The sequence below is a fragment of the Myxine glutinosa genome, chromosome 3, assembly GCF_964187855.1.
Source record: "Myxine glutinosa chromosome 3, kmMyxGlut1.1, whole genome shotgun sequence".
NCBI lineage: Eukaryota > Metazoa > Chordata > Myxini > Myxiniformes > Myxinidae > Myxine > Myxine glutinosa.
In genome coordinates this window covers 110794248-110814760 of record NC_136263.1, presented here as the reverse complement: position 1 = coordinate 110814760, position 20513 = coordinate 110794248, and positions in this window count along the sequence as shown.

The following is a 20513-nucleotide window of genomic DNA, read 5'->3' as shown; positions in this document are numbered from 1 at the left end:
AATAATGAAGTTGAAAAATTAACGTTCCGAAATACGCTAATTACGCTAACAGAAGCGCTGGAGGGAGCACTGCGCTCCCTCCCTTAGATTCCTCCCTCTTCTGCTAGCGCTAATTACGCGTAACACACTAATTTTAAAACCCGAAGTTTTTTAATTTTAAGGTGTGCTGTAGTCAGAAGCGCTAGAAGCGCTGCGCTCCCTCCCTTCGAATCCCTCTCTCTTCTGCTAGTGCTAATAATACGCTAATTTTAAAACCCGAAATTTTTTAAATGTTTATGTCTCCGTGACATTCCTGGGACCATCCCGAGTCGAACAGTACTTTCCGCTCGCAAATCCGTCCACGGGTTCTCGAGATCTTAGAGATCATAGATAGATCAGGATACAGACACAGAGGCCAACTCTACTTTATATATATATATATATATATATATATATATATATATATATATATATATATATATATATATATATATATATATATATATTGTTGTGGTTTTGAGAGTGTAAATATAACATCATTAAAGGTTAAAAGTTTGCCCCCCATAGTTAGTCCACAAGCAACACGTAGGCCCATTAGAATTAGTTATGTCAGAGTATGTGTAAGAGTAGGCTATTTCCCTCGTGACATCTGCGTTGTGTAAAGAAATAATAAGCTTAGGTCCTTTTCATTTTGCGGCCACCCTCCAATCTCCATCATGGGCATAATCGATCCCACGCCCCATTTGGCATCCCTCAATTTGTTACGCTTTGGGCTACCCACGGCAGTTTGTTACGCTTTGGCCGCCAGCAGCGTTCACTGCCCTTGATTTCGCTCGAAACGAGTCAAATGACACGAGGTAGGCCTGAAAAGAGGGAGGAGCGCGAGGACGAGGTGTGGCCGCATCAAGCAGCGCGTCAGAAGGCGGTGACGGTAAGGTCAACAACCAACCAGGGCTCGGTGGGCATGGCTTGAGAGGGCGTGGTAAGGGCGCATCTAGCAAGTGCTGGAAGGTTCGCTGAGCAAGGCGATATAAGCCAGCACACAAAGCCCTTGGACAGGTCTGGAGGACTGGATTGACTGCTGGAGGACTTGCACGGTTTACGCATGATAGAGGACTGTCCAGGGCTGAAAGGAATTGCGCATTATAAAGAACTGTATTGGAGAGGACTTGCCAGCGAGGACTTGAGGAGGACGGGAGCCAAGCGCGAACCAAGCGACGCCAAGCGAGAAGCCATCGAGCGAACTGATACAGAGCACTCACGTGGTAACAGCACTTGAGAGGACCGGCGTGCGCATGACAGTTTCGAGGCATTAAGGAGAAACGCATTGAGAAGCGCGTATCGAACTGTCCGCTTATTACGTACGTGGCTGAGCCGCGAGTGTAACCGCCGAAGCCAGCCTACCATTGCCCTGTAATAATCCCATGCGCGCCAAACGACATGCGGAGAGTGCTGCCGTCTGTTCATCTGCTTCGCGGTGCGAGTTGGGGACCGGAGGAGGAGCTGCCTGAACGCATCCCTGGACCATCGACCTGGTCAACTACATACCCCGTGTGAGTGTGTCTGAGTGTGGCGGCCCGTTTGTCCAGCGATAAGTTAAGACTGTATAAGGCTGCACTGTGTATTCTTCTTCTTCTTCTTCTTCTTGTACAAAGTGTAAATAAATTGTGTTATTCTTTCTTGCAAATTCGACCGTTTCAGTCTTTCCTTCATTGGGTAAGCGTGGCATGATTACGAACCGCTTGGGTCGGTTTAGTCCTTGATAACGGCTCGGGTCACGGGTCGCTACCGCTCGGCATTTCCACTAACACCCGTGATTCGGGCGGGGCTTATTTCCTCGTTTCCGGCCAGCGTTAGTACTTAGGTAATAGCGAATTCATAGTCCTAAAACCCTACCTAATGCTGTCCGGGAAGGACGTCATCGGTCCCGGGTCCTGTCGACTAATAAAAGACAAGGGGACTCATCCCCCCTTGGTAAGGGGAAAGGCCGGCGCTGAGATCCGCAACAATATATATATATATATTATATATATATATATATATATATATATATATAATATATATATATATATATATATATATATATATATATATATATATATATATATATATAATATAATATATATATATATATACTAGCTGAGGTACCCGGCTTCGCCCGGGTTGAATAAGAATAATACAAATATATGATGAAAAGAACATGTATATTTTAGAGCAATATCACAGTACATTTCCTACATGACGTTTTGTCAATTTTCAATTTCTCAAAACCTCTTGGTATACAACATTTCTGGTTTTCTTACTTGGTGCCAAGACATAAAGATTGCTTGGTTTTCCAACCCTCGAGCAGCCCACGTACAGCTGGCCATGGGAAGTACCGGCATTGCCGGGCGGGGGAAGGGAGGGGAGGAGGATGGGGAGGGAGGGGAACGGGGGAGGAGGGGAGGAGAGGGTGGGGAGGGGAGAAGAGGGGGGGGAGGGGAGAAGAGGGGGGGGAGGGGAGAAGAGGGGGGGGGAGGGGAGAAGAGGAGGGAGGGGGAGGAGAGGGAGAAGAGGAGGGAGGGGGAGGAGGGGGAGGGGGAGGGGGGGAGGAGGAGGGGGGAGGGGAGGAGGGGGGAGGGGGGAGGGGAGGGGGAGGGGGAGGGGAGGGGGGAGGGGAGGGGGGAGGGGGAGTGGGAGGGGGAGGGGGGAGGGGGAGGGGGGAGGGGGAGGGGGAGGGGGGAGGGGGAGGGGGAGGGGGGTATGGGGAGGGGGAGGGGGAGGGTAGAGGGAGGGGGAGGGGAGGGGGAGGGGGAGGGGAGGGAGGGGGGAGGGGAGGGGAGGGGGGAGGGGGGGCTTCGCCCGGGTTGAATAAGAATAATACAAATATATGATGAAAAGAACATGTATATTTTAGAGCAATATCACAGTACATTTCCTCCATGACGTTTTGTCAATTTTCAATTTCTCAAAACCTCTTGGTATACATTTCTGGTTTTCTTACTTGGTGCCAAGACATAAAGATTGCTTGGTTTTCCAACCCTCGAGCAGCCCACGTACAGCTGGCCATGGGAAGTACCCGGCATTGCCGGGTGGGGGAGGGGAGGAGGATGGGGAGGGAGGGGAACGGGGGAGGAGGAGAGGAGAGGGTGGGGAGGGAGAAGAGGGGGGGAGGGGAGAAGAGGGGGGGAGGCGAGAAGAGGGGGGGAGGGGAGAAGCGGAGGAAGGGGTAGGAGAGGGGAGAAGAGGAGGGAGGAGGGAGGGGGGAAGGGAGGGGAGGATGAAGGGGAGGGGAGGGGAATGGGGGGGAGGGGAGGAGAGGGTGGGGGGGGAGGGGAGGAGAGGATGGGGGGGGGAGGGGAGGAGAGGATGGGGGGTAGGGGAGGAGAGGTGGGGGGAGGGGAGGAGAGGATGGGGGGGAGGGGAGGAGAGGATGGGGGGGAGGGGCGGAGAGGGTGGGGGGGAGGGGAGGAGAGGGTGGGGGAGGGGAGGAGAGGGTGGGGGGGGAGGGGAGGAGAGGGTGGGGGGAGGGGAGGAGAGGGTGGGGGAGGGGAGGAGAGGGTAGGGGGGAGGGGAGGAGAGGGTGGGGGGGGGAGGGGAGGAGAGGGTGGGGGGGAGGGGAGGAGAGGGTGGGGGGGAGGGGAGGAGATGGTGGGGGGAGGGGAGGAGAGGGTGGAGGGAGGGAGGAGAGGGTGGGGGGAGGGGAGGAGTGGGGGGGAGGGGAGGAGTGGGGGGGGAGGGGAGAAGAGGGGGGGAGGGGAGAAGAGGGGGGGAGGAGAGAAGAGGGGGGAGGGGAGAAAAGGGGGGAGGGGAGAAGAGGAGGGAGGGGGAGGAGGCGAGGGGAGGGGAGAGGGAACGGCTAGCTTGGCAAGCGATAGCAGGATTTTACTTTTATTTTTACCTATATATATAGTCCGTGCTTGGAGCCTTCAAGTTCAACATAAAGTTTTTTTATGAAAAATAATGCAGATGTATAACAATCCACCAATGCAAGTTCAGAATGAATGCAGATCCTTTACTTTGCGATACAAACGCAATTCCCGCCATTTCCACTCACGATCAAGGCCTCCAGAGTGATCGCGCCTCTTCTTCCTCCTTCAACTTCGTCTCACTTCTTTCACTCAAATGCACGAAATTCTGCCGCATGAAATTATGTAGAGGCCTCGTCGGGGGGATATAAGGTAGATAAGGAAGGCGTTGTAACAGAAGTTTCAAATAAACGTAGAAGCACAAAAGGAAATTGGAGCTATTCTGGACCCACAGCCAAACCCGACAAACCATTGCAATACACCCCGAACGTCTCGCGCCGCCACAAACTACACCATGGAATTGCAGCTGGCGCGGTTTTTAAAACCATTGATATTAAAATAAAACGTAGCCTAAAAACCACCGGGATTTTATGCTGATTCCGAATCTGTGTCCAAAACTTTTCTCCGATGTGTAGTTCTTGAGTTTTATGCGGACATCCAGACAGACACACAGACACTCCTCCTTTATATATAGATATATATAGATAGATATATATATATATATATATATATATATATATATATATATATATATATATATATTGTTGCGGATATGGGATTTGGCCTCCATCCATATCCGCTTGTAAATATTCCCCTATTTCCCCAATACTTCCCAACTATCCCCAATCCCCCATTCCCTAGTCCCATTTTCTGTAAACAACACTCTGTAGAACCGACCTTCCCCTATTTCCCCCATTAAATGTCGCATCCAGGTCCACCACATCTCACGTAGACAACTATAGGACATCTTGCTAGTTATTCTTAGTCTATGTCAGTTAAGGACTCGTTTCCATTAATTCTGACTCTTCGTTGCACCAGAATGTGATTGTATGGCACCGTTAGAAAGTTTAGGACCTCCCAATACCTCCCGCAGCTCTTCCTCATGGTACAACAACAACTACAACAACAGCGGCGGCGGCGCGGGGAGTGTGCGTCCTCACTCCGGCTTGGTTAGCCGCCATTGAACATGTGCTCCGACGGGGTTACCACGCAGGGGCTCGCTGTCAGCTCCTCGTCAAGGGCGGAGCCCGGTAACCCCCCGCACCCAATGGAAGCGGCGGACCGATTCCATCTGGGGCGGAGCTAACGAGCCGAGGGCGTGTCACTCCCCGCTGGACATGCGCAGGAAGAGGGAGGTGACATCAGATGCGCCCCCAGCTTGGAGAGAGAAGACGCCACCTCCTAGCGCTGAGAAATACCTCCCCGCATCTCTGGACCGGACCGGGTCGTTTCTGCCCCTGAGCCAAGGTGCACCTTGAGCTATCGACTGCCTGCCCTTCCTTGCCATCAATTCCCGTGTAAGTCAGTCTTGTCCCGTTTGTCTGTGGTCTGTCGGGGATAGATAAGACTGTGTCTAAGTGCCCATCTTTCTGTGCTTTACCTCTTACCGTGTAATCTACCCGTTTCTGCATCACCAATATTATATCCTCCTCCGGAGGTCTTGAGAACTGTACCCCTTGTGTCGTTGCATTTATCACAGCCGTTGTGTCCTTTCCTTCATTGATTTAGCATAGCGCGACTTAGTCAACATCGAGTGGAATCGGGCGGGATAGGGTTCTAATCGGGGAGTAACTGTGCGGACGCGGTAATACCAAACCGCTCGGTAAACTAACATCTAAAACCGCGTCTGTAACAATATATATATATATATATATATATATATATATATATATATATATATATATATATATATATATATATATATATATATATATATATATATATATATATATATATATATATATACATATATATTATAATTTTTATTATTTTTTATTTTTTTGTTACGTGTTCCTCCCCGGTTTGCGGTGCACCTCAGAGTCTCTAGAGGGAATGTGGCAGAAAGACTTATTTTTCGTGTTCTAATAAACCATGGTAAAACCACACCAATGCAATTGTAGAACAAAACAAGTAATTGTATAAAGAACTCTCACATACACAAGAATAATACTGTTAAAGAAAGTACCATAAAAATGTCACTTGCATCATATGAACGATACATAGTTATGATGGTACCATCATTCCCCCAATGCTCACAAAGCAATAAACTCACGATACGACAAACATAAGTGGATTGTAACATTCCCCAAAGTCTGTGCACAAATCCCTCCGCTGGTTGAAGGGTGAAGTCATGTAGAACGACGATAACAGGCAGGTATCGGCGGCGGCGGAGGAGGAGTTGCGAGGTGAGAGGTCAATATGGGAATTGAGCCGATATGGAAACCAACGGCAATGAACACAATCATGGCGATATGGAAATCCCAACGACAAAACAAGATGCACCAAGTGGATAGCCTCTTCAAGGACAAAATGGCGTATCGGCCTGTAATGGAGGCTCTTGTTTTTTTCTCCAACAATAACTCACGCTTGGTAATAAAACCTGACACAGGTTTAAATGCACTCACAATATGTGACGATGTCGTGGACAATCCCTTTCCCGGGAAGCCTCAACTCATTTGTGACCAATAGAAAAGAGTCCGCTTGCAACCTCGATGCGATTCACAGCTGTATCTCTCCCATGGCCATCTCCTCATCTGCGAAGCTCCTCCTCTTTCTTCTTATTGCTTCTTTGCCGCATTTTTTCTTTTTCCTCCAGAAATATTTATTTTTACCTTTTACTGAAGTCATCTCCATTTCACACAAAAATCTTAACAACACTATTAACTGAACCTAAAAAGCTCACAAGTATATAATAACAACAAAGACCGAAGTGACGGATCCGTAACACTCCCCGCCTTCAAGGAAGAAAGTTTGAACACGGTGAAAACTTTCTTTCCATACAAAAAGTATCTTTAACAACCAAAAGTAATACTCACACCCATAAAACTACAAATCAAAACTATGGCTGATCAAAACCCTTAAGCAAGAAAAATTCCAAACAATGCACAGGAATCCCCAAAGTTAATTCACTCTGGATAAAGCATCGACAACTACATTTTCTCTGCCCATTACATGCCTAATTTCCAAGTTGAACTGTTGCAAAGACAAGCTCCATCTAATCAACCTCTGATTTTAATTATTGATTTTTTGAATGAAGGTTAAGGGGTTGTGATCAGTGAAAACCTTTATAGGAAAGGTAGTAGTTCCCAGATACACCTCATAATGCTGTAGAGCTAGTAGGAGAGCAAGGGTCTCTTTTTCCGCAGTGGCATAATTTTTCTGATGTCTGTCAAACTTCCTCGAATAGTAACACACCGGGTGATCAATGCCATCATCACCTTCCTGCAGTAGAACTGCCCCAGCCCCCACATCACTTGTATCGATGGCCAACTTGAAAGGTTTTCAAAAATCCGGTGCTTCAAGGACAGGAGAGCTCATCAATATCGCTTTGACTTGGGCAAAGGCATCCTGGCATTTGTCATCCCAAGCAAACTTGGTCTCTTTCCTCAGAAAATTCGATTTACATGATATATAAATGCTTGTTCAAAGAAAATGTCCAAAATGGCAATTTGGCTGCCATTTTGTTTATGCCAATTAGAAGGTCCAAAATTCAAAATACGGCTTGGGAACCGAGTTAATCGAATTCAGCATAACCTAATTATGTTAAAAAGTGAGGCTCCCAACTTTTACCCAAAAATGCACCTAACATTCACATTTGATTGATTTGCAGGTGAAATCAACTGATAATTAACAGATTACTGCAAAGAAATTCTGGAATGCCTTTACAATAAGGGATGTTACAATCTTACAATAAAGGACACATCCCTTGTCGGGAGTGTTGGAGGGAAGTCATCCGCTCCTGTATGAATGGTGTATGGGGGATACCTTGCCCTCAATCTGTTCACGGCTTTAAGGGTTTCCACGAGAATAATGATGTGTTGAAAACACAACGTAACATCATCGAAATGGCCAAGACAGACTGTCGGCTTTGATGAGGTGGATGAGGGTGATGTAGAGGAGTTGCTGGACTCATGCCGGGAGGAGCCCTCAAATGAGGACTTTCTACTGCTGGAGAAGGAACGCCAGGTAGATCTTCAACATTATAATTTAAATAAAAGAAACCACTGTAATAGTAAAAATTGGACAATAAGATGAGGATTGAGGCAGCACTCACCTTAACCTCTGCCTCTTATAATGTGAAATCAGTTTTAATTTACACGTTTTTCATTCACAACACTTGCTTTCAGGTTGAAGGCAAGGAGCTTAGCTAAGGAGGATGACATTGGGGACTTCATGACCATCCCGTCGTGGGCCTACATGGTTCATTCGGATGGTCCTTCGCCATATAAAGCAAAAATATATTTTTGAATAGTTTCATACCTAACGTTTAATTTTTTTTGGTATTTAAGGAAAACTTCTGCATGTGAAATATTTTTTGAATACATCAAATTTTAGGGGTTGTACAGTGACTCATGGTTGCTAGACACTCATTGTTGTGCCCGATAAGCGTTGATTTCCTGCAATCGGGAAACCTCCTGCGATGTTCTGTCACAACTTGAAGCAGATACTGGGTTTGCTGTTCATCTCTTGTCAGGAGACAATTGTACTCTACAATGAGAGCAACTGCATACACCAGAGTACAGCTGTACTGTATTCAATTAACTTAAAAACAACTTAAAATGTGTATTACATAGCATAGGTCAACTGTAATGGTCAAAATCACAAGTATACCAGTGGAGAATAAATAATTAATCAACTCCAATCATTTATGCGAGCCAAATATGTGAAATGACAAATTCCGTGTGCAACCCATAAGTTTAGTCCAAATGGCTTAAAATTTCACCACAAAGGTTTTTTTCATACATACAAAACATTTTAAGTGTTAGGAGCATGATTTTTCTAACTTTCATTTTGAAGAAACATCCTAGGGTTCATGGCACACCGTGATCTGTCGGTTTGACTCCGCACACACATCTCCCAACATGTACCCGATGGCACGGCTGACAAGACGACGCACTTCCAGTCCTACATCATCAAGCTACGCCGGGAGCATGAGTCTTTTTATTTTTTGAGCGTGAAAACAGGGATACAGTTAATACATGGTCGCGGTTAATACACCGGAAAATACGTTACTTTAGCTAACTCACATAAGCAGAATTCTAAGGCATAACTAGCTATAATCTTGTGTGTGCGAGTGTGTGTGTGTGTGTGTGTGTGTGTGTGTGTGTGTGTGTGTGTGTGTGTGTGTGTGTGTGTGTGTGTGTGTGTGTGTGTGTGCACGTGCACGTGCTGAGTAATAAAATAATTTAAATTCCAAATCCTAATGGTGATTATTATTTTATTGATATGACGTGATTTGATTTTTAATTATTGCTCAGTATGCTATCTTTTTATGAATCCTGAGCTGGAAATTGACCGACATGTAAAAAACAAACAAAAAAAAAAAACATATATATATATGTTAAAAGAAAAAAAAAAATTTGCAACACATATAATATTGTTACGGTTTTCCACCGCCCTTCCTACCCTTACCAAGGGGAGATTAAGCCCCTTGTTCTTTCTGGGCCGGCGTAACCGAGACTTGAAACGCTCCTTCCGGGCAAACGCAAGGTAGGGTTTCGGGACAAGTCTCACACGTACCTAAATACCTGTGCCGCCACGGAAGCGGGGAAGCAAGCCTCGCACGAGCCACTTGTAATTTGAGTACACCGAGCGGATTGCGTATCACGTGGTCCGTGCAGTTTTCTAGTATTGGAACCCGATTCGAGCGGTTCTATTCGTACCACGCTTAGTCAATGATGGAAGGGACGAGACGGTCGAACAAAGGAATAACAGGATTTAATTACTATTTACACTTATATGTACAATTCAGTAGAAGACAGACACAGCGCAGCCTTATACAGTCTTATGCTTATCCCCAGACACGGGCCCGATTACATTCACAAAGGAGAAATGCAGGCAGGATGATGTTCACGCGCTGCCTTGGTCGTCCAGGAACGGCGGCATCGGCGTGGCTCTCCACGGTCACAGCATGTCCGTGGAGAGCCACGCCGAGAGCCACAGGCAGTGGAGGCAGCATAAGGCAATAAAAGCAATGAAAAGGACCTACACTCATTATTCTACTCAACGCAAAACTAACACAGGAAAAGGACTATGCTCACAAATACGAAGAAATAACTGCACTATCGCGAGGCTACGTGTTGTTTGTGTGACTAAGCTATGAGGGGGAACTTAACCTTTATTGTACAAAACTCAAAACCACAACAATATATATATATATATAATATATATATATATATATATATATATACCGATACATTCACGTGAAAAAGTAAGTACACCCCATGTAAAGTTTTGACTTTTTCAACATATTTCAACATACAGCTATTTGATCTTCATTTCAACGATATTGAAAGATAAAGGTGATATAATATAACAAATATCATGAAATATTTACATTTTGGAGTCCATTGTATAATTTAAATAAACATAAATGCAAATTTCGCATGTGGAAAAAGTAAGTACACCCTTGGCTCTAATAGGTGGTATTGCCCCCTTTGGCAGAAACAACCTCAAGTAGGCGTTTCTTATGACTGTCTACCAGTCTCTGACATCGACTGGGAGAAATTCTTGCCCACTTCTCCATGCAGAATTATTTCAGCTTTTTTTTTTTCTTTTTTTTTGTATACAAGATCGAGGCTCGTGAAAGAGCTAACATTAATCACACAGAAAGACAAACCGACACATAAAACAGATAACATCGGCAGCGGTAGACAAGATGGGGAGAGAGGGGGAAGGACACAAACACAACATTTGAGAGCAGGGACCGAGAGACATGGAGACATCGAGAGATCTGAGAGAGGGCGAGGGCTTTGGGGGGGGACATGGGATGGGGGGGATGGGAGAGGTATAAAACATATGGACACTGCCAGGACTTCCAGGAAAGAAGTTGGAATTTCAAACAAGGTGGATCTGGGGTGAATTAGCGGGGGGTAGAAAAGATCAAGGTTTTGGACGGGGGAAGATAAGAGATTGTGGTGAACAGCTGTTTTAAAGACCTGGAGGGAGGAGTGGGATTGAAGGAGTGAGGGAGTTTGTTCCAGAGGCGGGAGAAAAGAGAAATGAAAGAGTGAAGGTGAGCAGAGAGCCGAGATTTCGGCAGTTTAACCATCAGAGGGTTGCTGGCAGATCTTGTGCGACCTGTAGGAATATTTGGGGGACAGAGCACAGAGAGAGCTGGGGGTGCAAGGCCGGAGAGGGAGTCGGTAGAAGACAGAAAGACCACCTACCTGCCTGCGGTGAGTGAGTGAAAGGCCCTCAGAGAGAGCTTCATCGCAGGAGATTCCAATAATTCTGAAAGCTTTGGTTTCAACAGCGTGCAGCCGAGCTAGGTGTGAGGCAGGAGCACCGGCCCATAGGTGAGAACAGTATTCCATTGAGCTGTGGATGAAAGCCTTGTATGTGGTGAGGAGCTCAGGTGTGCCGAGGAAGGACTTCGCACGACGGAGGATGCCCAGTCGGCGACTGGCTTTGGAGGCCAGCCTTGGAAATATGGTTTTCCCAAGAAAGATCATGGCAGATAGTGAGACCCAAAGCTTGAGTGACAGAACGTCTTGGAGAGGATTGTTGAGAAAGTAGATGGGAGGGTTGTCCAGTCGATCTTTTCGGAGAGACATAGTAAGAGTGTGAGATTTGTCAGGATTGAAAGACATGTTCCACTTGTTTGACCAGTCTGTGATTTTGTCTAAGTCTTCAGAGAGTGAGGAGGCTGCAGACTGCCGATCTGAGGGAAGAGGAATGGAGCGGCAGAGAGTGGAGTCATCAGCAAAGAGATAGAGAGGATTTTCAAGAGAGTCAGAGAGATCATTGATGAAGACCAGAAAAAGCACAGCTGTGCGCTGTGCGATATTTGAGGGTTTCTTGCATGCACAGCTCATTTCAAATCCCCCCACAACATCTCGATGGGATTTAGATCCAGGCTTTGACTTGGCCATTCCAGAACCCTCCATGTCTTTCTTTTCAGCCATTCCTTGGTGGATTTACTGGTACTAGGGCATGCCCGTACTATATCTATATCTAAAATTATATCCCCCCCTCTATTTACATGAAATGGTTTGGTCCATGAAATGTTTTGGTTCATTCGCAACGCCAAAGCGAACGGCGAACGCTTAACATGAAATGGTTTGGTGCATGAAATGTTTTGGTCCATTCGCAACGCCAAAGCGAACGGCGAACGGCTTGCGAGTACAGTGACAATCCCCCCCCCCACCCCCCCCCCCCTCTATTTAGATGAAATGGTTTTTATTAGTTTTAAACATAGTTTAACGCCAACATAGCGCCAACATAGTTTGCAAACGTGAAATAAATGAATACGCTCTCAAATGTGCCATCCGAGGCAGAGTGTGTCCGCCACGTTCGGCACACGCGATAGCTCGCTGCTCTCTGATTGGTTGAATCGTTTTTTGGACATAGCTCGGTAAGTAATTGTCCGATTAATATGAAACCTTGAAAAGGCACATCCTCGGGTCCCCAGCAATATACCTGGCAAGTTTAAAGTATATCGGACCCGTGGTTGTCGAGAAACAGCGGTCACAGACAAACGTACAAACAAACACACAGAGATTACTGGAATTATAGATAGATGTTTAGGGTCATTGTCATGTTGCAAGGTCCACCTTTGGTTGAGCTTCACTTTCCGACAGATGCCTCACATTATCCTCAAGCACCCTCTGGTACAATGAAGAATTCATAGTGGATTATATGATGGTGAGCTGCCCAGGCCCTGATGCAGCAAAGCTGCCCAAACCATAATATTTCCACCACCATGCTTTACAGTTGGTATCAGGTTCTTGTGGTCAAATGCTGTCTTTGGTTTTTGCCAAACATGTCTTCTGGTACTGTGGCCAAATAGCTCTACCTTTGACTCATCTGTCCAGAGCACATTGTTCCAGAAGTGCTGGTCTTTGCCTAGGTGTTCATTGGCAAACTTTAGTCTTGCCTGATGTTCTTTTCTGGACAGCGAAGGTTTCCTCCTGGCAAACCTCCCATGTAGATCAAATTTGTGCAGCCTCTTTCTCATGGTAGACTCGTGCACTTTGACATCAGCAGTGGCAAGAGCTACCTTTAGGTCGCGTGATGACATTCTGGGGTCCTTATTTTAACTTATTTCAGCATATTGTTGTCTGCTCTCGGGCTGAACTTGCTGGGGCGGCCTGGCCTGAACAGTTGGCAGTTGTTTGGAATCTTCTCCAATTGTAGATGATCTTCCGGACAGTCGAATGATTGATTTCAAATTGTTTGGAGATCTTTTTAAATCCCTTCCCAGACTCGTAGGCATCTATAACCTTCTTTCTGAAGGCCTCAGAAGCTCTTTTGATCTAGGCCATTGTGACGCCGCACACTTCAACAACAAAGGGCAAACCAAACTAAATGTCTGAGGGTTAAATAAGACAAGTTCCTCAAGATCCTCTCTAACGATGTTCTAATCATTTGCACCTGAGCTGGTGCACCTGATTCTAATTTTAGTTATTTGAAGTAGTGATAAATATAGGGGTGTACTTACTTTTTCCACACGCGAAATTTGCATTTATGTTTATTTAAATTATACAATGGACTCCAAAATGTAAATGTTTCATGATATTTGTTATATTATATCACCTTTATCTATCAATATTGTTGAAATGAAGATGAAATAACTGTATGTTGACATATGTCGAAAAGTCAAAACTTTACATGGGGTGTACTTACTTTTCACGTGACTGTATATATATATACTAGCTGAGGTACCCGGCTTCGCCCGGGTTGAATAAGAATAATACAAATATATGATGAAAAGAACATGTATATTTTAGAGCAATATCACAGTACATTTCCTACATGACGTTTTGTCAATTTCAATTTCTCAAACCTCTTGGTATACAACATTTCTGGTTTTCTTACTTGGTGCCAAGACATAAAGATTGCTTGGTTTTCCAACCCTCGAGCAGCCCACGTACAGCTGGCCATGGGAAGTACCCGGCATTGCCGGGCGGGGGAAGGGAGGGGGAGGAGGATGGGGAGGGGAGGGGAACGGGGGAGGAGGGGAGGAGAGGGTGGGGAGGGGGGGAAGAGGGGGCAGGGGAGAAGAGGGGGGAGGGGAGAAGAGGGGGGGAGGGGAGAAGAGGGGGGGAGGGGAGAAGAGGAGGGAGGGGGAGGAGAGGGGAGAAGAGGAGGGAGGAGGGGAGGGGGAGGGGGGGAGGGGAGGGGAGGGGGCAGGGGTAGGGGGAGGGGTAGGGGAGGGGGAGGGGGAGGGGGGGAGGGGGGAGGGGGAGGTGAGGGGAGGGTGGAGGGGAGGGGGGGAGGGGAGGGGGGAGGGGAGGGTGGAGGGGAGGGGGAGGGGGAGGGGGGGAGGGGGAGGGGGAGGGGGAGGGGGAGGGGAGGGGGAGGGGGAGGGGGAGGGGGACGGGGGGCTTCGCCCGGGTTGAATAAGAATAATACAAATATATGATGAAAAGAACATGTATATTTTAGAGCAATATCACAGTACATTTCCTCCATGACGTTTTGTCAATTTTCAATTTCTCAAACCTCTTGGTATACATTTCTGGTTTTCTTACTTGGTGCCAAGACATAAAGATTGCTTGGTTTTCCAACCCCTCGAGCAGCACCCACGTACAGCTGGCCATGGGAAGTACCCCGGCATTGCCGGGTGGGGGAAGGGAGGGGGGAAGAGGGGGGGAGGGGAGAAGAGGGGGGGGAGGGGAGAAGAGGGGGGGGAAGGGAGAAGAGGGGGAGGGGAGAAGAGGGGGGGAGGGGAGAAGAGGAGGGAGGGGGGAGGAGGAGAGGGAGAAGAGGAGGGAGGGGGGAGGAGGTGAGGGGAGGGGAGGGAGAGGGGAACGGCTAGCTTGGCAAGCGATAGCAGGATTTTTACTTTTATTTGTACCTATATATATAGTCCGTGCTTGGAGCCTTCAAGTTCAACATAAAGATTTTTTATGAAAAATAATGCAGATGTATAACAATCCACCAATGCAAGTTCAGAAATGAATGCAGATCCTTTACTTTGCGATACAAACGCAATTCCCGCCATTTCCACTCACGATCAAGGCCTCCAGAGTGATCGCGCCTCTTCTTCCTCCTTCAACTTCGTCTCACTTCTTTCACTCAAAATGCACGAAATTCTGCCGCATGAAATTATGTAGAGGCCTCGTCGGGAGGATATAAGGTAGATAAGGAAGGCGTTGTAACAGAAGTTTCAAAATAAACGTAGAAGAACAAAAGGAAATTGGAGCTATTCTGGACCCACAGCCAAACCCGACAAACCATTGCAATACACCCCGAACGTCTAGCGCCGCCACAAACTACACCATGGAATTGCAGCTGGCGCGGTTTTTTAAAACCATTGATATTAAAATAAAACGTAGCCTAAAACCACCGGGATTTTATGCTGATTCCGAATCTGTGTCCAAAACTTTTCTCCGATGTGTAGTTCTTGAGTTTTAAGCGGACATCCAGACAGACACACAGACACTCCTCCTTTATATATAGATCTTTCTGCCATTTTCTTCATGTTACACCCTTCTCACAGAGTTTGGATCTTCACATGTCGTTCTGTTGAAAGTTGCTTTCTTGGCACCATTGTGAACCCACTCATAGCCTTTCAAGCAAGGGAACAAGTTGATGAAAACTATTTCACACATTCACCAATTTGCAGGTTTTATTGTGGTTTCTTGTAATTCTCATTAATTTAACTGGTGTGTGTTGATTATTTCATTAATTTGTTACTATTTACTGCACAAAAATGCACAAACTGTTTCCTGCATACTATATTTGTGCAAAGCATATGATAACATAACATGTTCTGCAAAAATGAAATTTCTTCAATTTCCCACTGTCATGCCCCCAATTATTCCAACCTTCATATGGGGTTAGGTCAGCAAAGGTTTATGGCCCAAGTCTTTCACGAACCAGTAGGTCAGGCCTGATGTTCGTCTGAAGGTGGCAGGAATTTATTTGTTCAGGGTGCCCACGGGAACTCACCTATTCATGAAGGACACCGTGAGATCTTTGAAGTCCACTTATGACAAGTGTATTAAAATCCTTCCGATGGACGGGTGTACCAAGCTGTCATTTCAGGGTCAAATGCAAATCATTGACGCATTCAAATGCCATGAAGCATCTCCCTGCGCCCGAAACACCAAGGTGGCAGTTTACGGCTGGTCGAGATTTGAACCCTGGCTCGACAGCTCAAAGACGAGTGCGTGTACTTTAAGATATTCTGTCAGGCCTGAAAGGAAACAATATAAACAATACCTTAAAATTCAGTAAATTCACCAAACTGTCATTTCAGGATCAAATGCAAATCAAATGTCCCTCACTATTCCTGAAACGTGCAGAGCATTCTAATATTTTTGCTTCTAAATCTGCCAGAAATATTCAAGGGACAATAAAAGCGAAACTTTGCCAAGGATAGACTCCAATAATTACAGCATATGGTGTCGTCGTAGATTTACGACCAAACCATTAAAGGCACATCCGACCATTATTTTTATTACTCCATGTGATGATGTTTAAAGCCACTGTCTTAACAAACTGACCACTTTTAAAGCCATAATTGCAACTAAAACAATTCATCCATGAATTTTACGGAAAAAAAATATTATATTTTACAATCCAGACATCAGAGATTTTTCAGATTGCATGAATGATGTGTTGGGATTCCATTTCCAAGACAAATGAGAGTAACAATAATTGGAGTTGTTGAAAAATAACACTTGGAAATGAAGGTTGATTAAATTAGGGAATCTTTGATATTTTTGTGAAATAATGATATTTTTTATATCTATTTTGATATAATTGATATTGCAATTGATGTTTTTTTTTTTTAATGAAATAATAGATTTTTTTAAATATAAAATCATTGATGTTTCTTATTATTTTTTTAATGAAATAATAGATATTTTTATTTGTTTTGATGAAATAATTTATGTTTTTATTTATTTTTATGAAATAATTGATGTTTTTATTTATTTTTATGAAACAATTGATGTTTTTATTTGTTTTTATGAAATAATTGATATTTTTATGAAATGATTTTATGATATTTTCATAGACTTTTATGAAATAATTGATGTTTTTATTTATTTTTATGAAACAATTGATGTTTTTATTTATTTTTATGAAATAATTGATATTTGTATTTATTTTCATTAAATAATTGATATATTTATTTATTTTCATGAAATAATTGATATTATTAACATGAAAACAAATGTGAATAACTTATCTTCACCACTCATCTTTAACCCCCCCCAGACCCTCAACCTCTTCCCCACTCCTCAAAATTTAATTAACAATGAAAGATTTTTTCAGCATACACATTTTTACACCATGAGCTATTTTGCAATTCGTCATTGCATGATTTTATTTTTTTTGGAGGAAGGGAGGTAACACCTGCAGAGGTGTTATGTTTGCAATATTTCTGTTTGCAATGTATGACTCCTGTTGGCCATAGGTAAGCATCATGCAATTTTATTATTCCGACATTACTGCACAAATTTCAAGGTGTAGGGCCTTACAGTGGGCATTGAAGCCACATCTTTGTTTCATGTGTTTCACAATAATCTTACTATAATTCACCAAATGTCCATCCGTCTGTCTGTCTGTCTGTCTGTCTGTCCGTTTGAAGGTACCGTAAAAACTGCTGAACCAAATGCAGCGATATTTTGGGTGGATAATCCTGGGATCTCCAGGAGTAAAATAGGCTAAAATAGTAAAATAATCAGGAGTTTTCCCAATTTCAGCTTTAGTCTCCAGAATTCTCAAGTTTGGACTCCCGCATAACATTCGCGTTCGCATAACGTTCATTGTTCTCATTGTGACGATGTTGTTTACCTGGGTGCTGCACAACGGCTGCACCGATCGCTGCACAGCTGCACCGATCGAACTCGGTGACCTCGGACAAAGACCTTTTATAAGGACACGGGTTGAATCCCTGCTTGAGAGAATTCTAACGCATTTCAACTGAAGGAAACACGTATCGGGAGTACATACGACATTGCGATTGTGAGCACGATTATCGATCACGATTCACGATCACGATCACCACGATCATAGTGTATCAATCACTGTGGGACATTTGGTGAATTATCGTAAGATACTGTTTAGATTTGATGATTTGCGTGTGATATGATTTAATGGATGTTTATATGAATCGTTTAAAATAATAAAAAGCCTTCAATTTCTGATATTTTACCTTTTTCATTTTGGCCTCCCAAATGAAGCCCCGCCCATGGGGCGGGTACCGTTGCTAGTATTTTTAATACAAAAATAAAATCTCATGGGAGATCTGTGGCATTCCAGAACAAGATTAATTGTAAATACTCATTTGAAAAACATTGGCTATCAGCATAACTTTGCGGATTAACAGCCCCAATTATTCACACCTTCTTGTGGGGGCAGGTAGGTAACATTTTGGTCCAATTCTTTCACGAACAAATCGATGTTCGCTGAAGGAGGCAGGAATTTGGAACTCGTACAGGATGCTGGGAATGACTCACCTAACGTTCATGAAAGACACCGAGACATCTTCAAAGTCCAACAACATCACAAGTGTTGGCAGACGGATCCTCCGGCTTGACGTCCTCCCGATGGACGCAGAATATGCTGATGAATTGCCCTGCCTGAGAAACACCAGGATGACAGTTTATAGATAGGTCGAGATTTGAACCCAGGCTGGACTGTATGGCTGGAGGTTGTAAGAATGTTTTCCTGGCAAAATTAACACAAAATGTGTACTTAGAGCAGTGGTTCTTAATCGAGGGTGTGAAACGCCATTTGTGGGGGTCAGGAGAAACAATAAAATAACATATAATAAACAACAATAAACAAACGCCATTTCATCAACTGCTAAATACATGCTGTATTTGTGGTTTTGTTGTGAAAATAAAGGAGTGTTAAGAATCAAATTATAAGTCTTTAATTCTAAGACCTGTCCTAAGTCATTGATTTTTGACAAGGGGTGCGAGAACCAAAAAAAGGTTATCGTTTAGGCCGTCTATGCCATTTTGGGGAAGAATTGTACACTATTGAGTACAAATATGCCCTTTTGTACATAGCTATTTTGAACTTTGCTCTTTCATATAAGATCACATGGTTTGGTAGCTTTGGCAAAAAAAAAATCCATTCAGTGGTTTCCAAGAAATATTTTTTTAATTATTTGTGTTTAATCCAAGATGGATGCCATACCACGTGACATATGACGTCACAATTATAACATTCTGCATGGGCATCGGTCCTACCATGATTTTTGTCTCAATCGGACATGTGGTTGCTGAGAAAAACGAGGTTTAGCCCATACGGACGGACAGACGGACAACCCGAAAACATAATGCCTCCGGCCACCTTCGGGGGCGGAGCCACAAAAAAGATGCCAGAAATTCCAAAGTAGTAAAAGGCACTTCTATACAAAGGGGATGAAGTGTCTGTGAAGTTGCATGATGATACATGAAACGGTTTAGGAGTTCTGACCTGGAAATGAAAATGTTCACACAGATTGACAGACACGAAGCATCAGACATCAGACAGACAGTGGAATTAATTCTACATTCAAACTATGGACACCTAAGGTTCAAAAAAAGATTGACAGACACGAAGCATCAGATAGACCGTCAGCCCAACAGACAACAGACTGGCAGGTTGCTTTCTTGCTGATCTTCTAATGAAGAGAAAGCTTCAATGTTCCTGTGGCGGACACAAAAGCCCACTGGCGTGGTGACATCATTCCACGCACCGAGTGGGCGGTGGCCACGCCCGAGGGGTAGGCGTGGCCTCATGATATACCCCGGGCGACCAGCCCGGAGGAGTTTAGTGTTACAGTGTAGTCTTACAATAAAGACGTTTATATGTTACCGCTTGTCCGCTTCCTCCTTGCTCACAAGCAGCGCGCGTAACGCCGCGCTTTACTGGTGACCCTCGACGTTGGATCTGCCGGAGCGATCCTTCCACACGCGACGCCATCGCCATGGCCGCCTTCGTCAAACTTCCGGAATTTTGGGAGGCTCAGGCCGAAGTCTGGTTCGTCCAGGCCGAAGCCCAATTTCAGCTTCGGCACCTCACCGGCGATGACACGCGCTACTGCCACGTCGTCGCCTCCCTCGGGCCCGGCACGGCCGCTCGAGTTGTGTCCGTCCTTCGCCACCCACCGGACGGCCACAAGTACGAGGCACTCAAGCGGCTACTCCTAGCCACGTTCAGCCTCACGGACGACGCACGGGCCGACCGCCTCCTGGATCTCCCCGAGCTCGGTGAGACGCGCCCGTCGGTCCGAATGGACCATATGCTGTCACTGTTGGGCGACGAAGCCCCCGGTTCGCTATTCCGGGCGCTTTTCCGTCGCCAACTTCCAGCGCAGGTTCGCCTCGCGTTGGCCGGGACCGGGCTAACGGAACCCCGAGCATTGGCGGCCGAGGCGGACAAGTACTTCGCCGCTTCGGACACGCGGGCGAGCGTTGGCGTGGCCGTCACGGCCTTCGACGCTGATGTTCCACAGCATCATCTTCTACAGCACGCTGATGTTCCACAGCATCATCTTCTACAGCACGCTGATGTTCCACAGCATCATCTTCTACAGCACGCTGATGTTCCACAGCATCATCTTCTACAGCACGC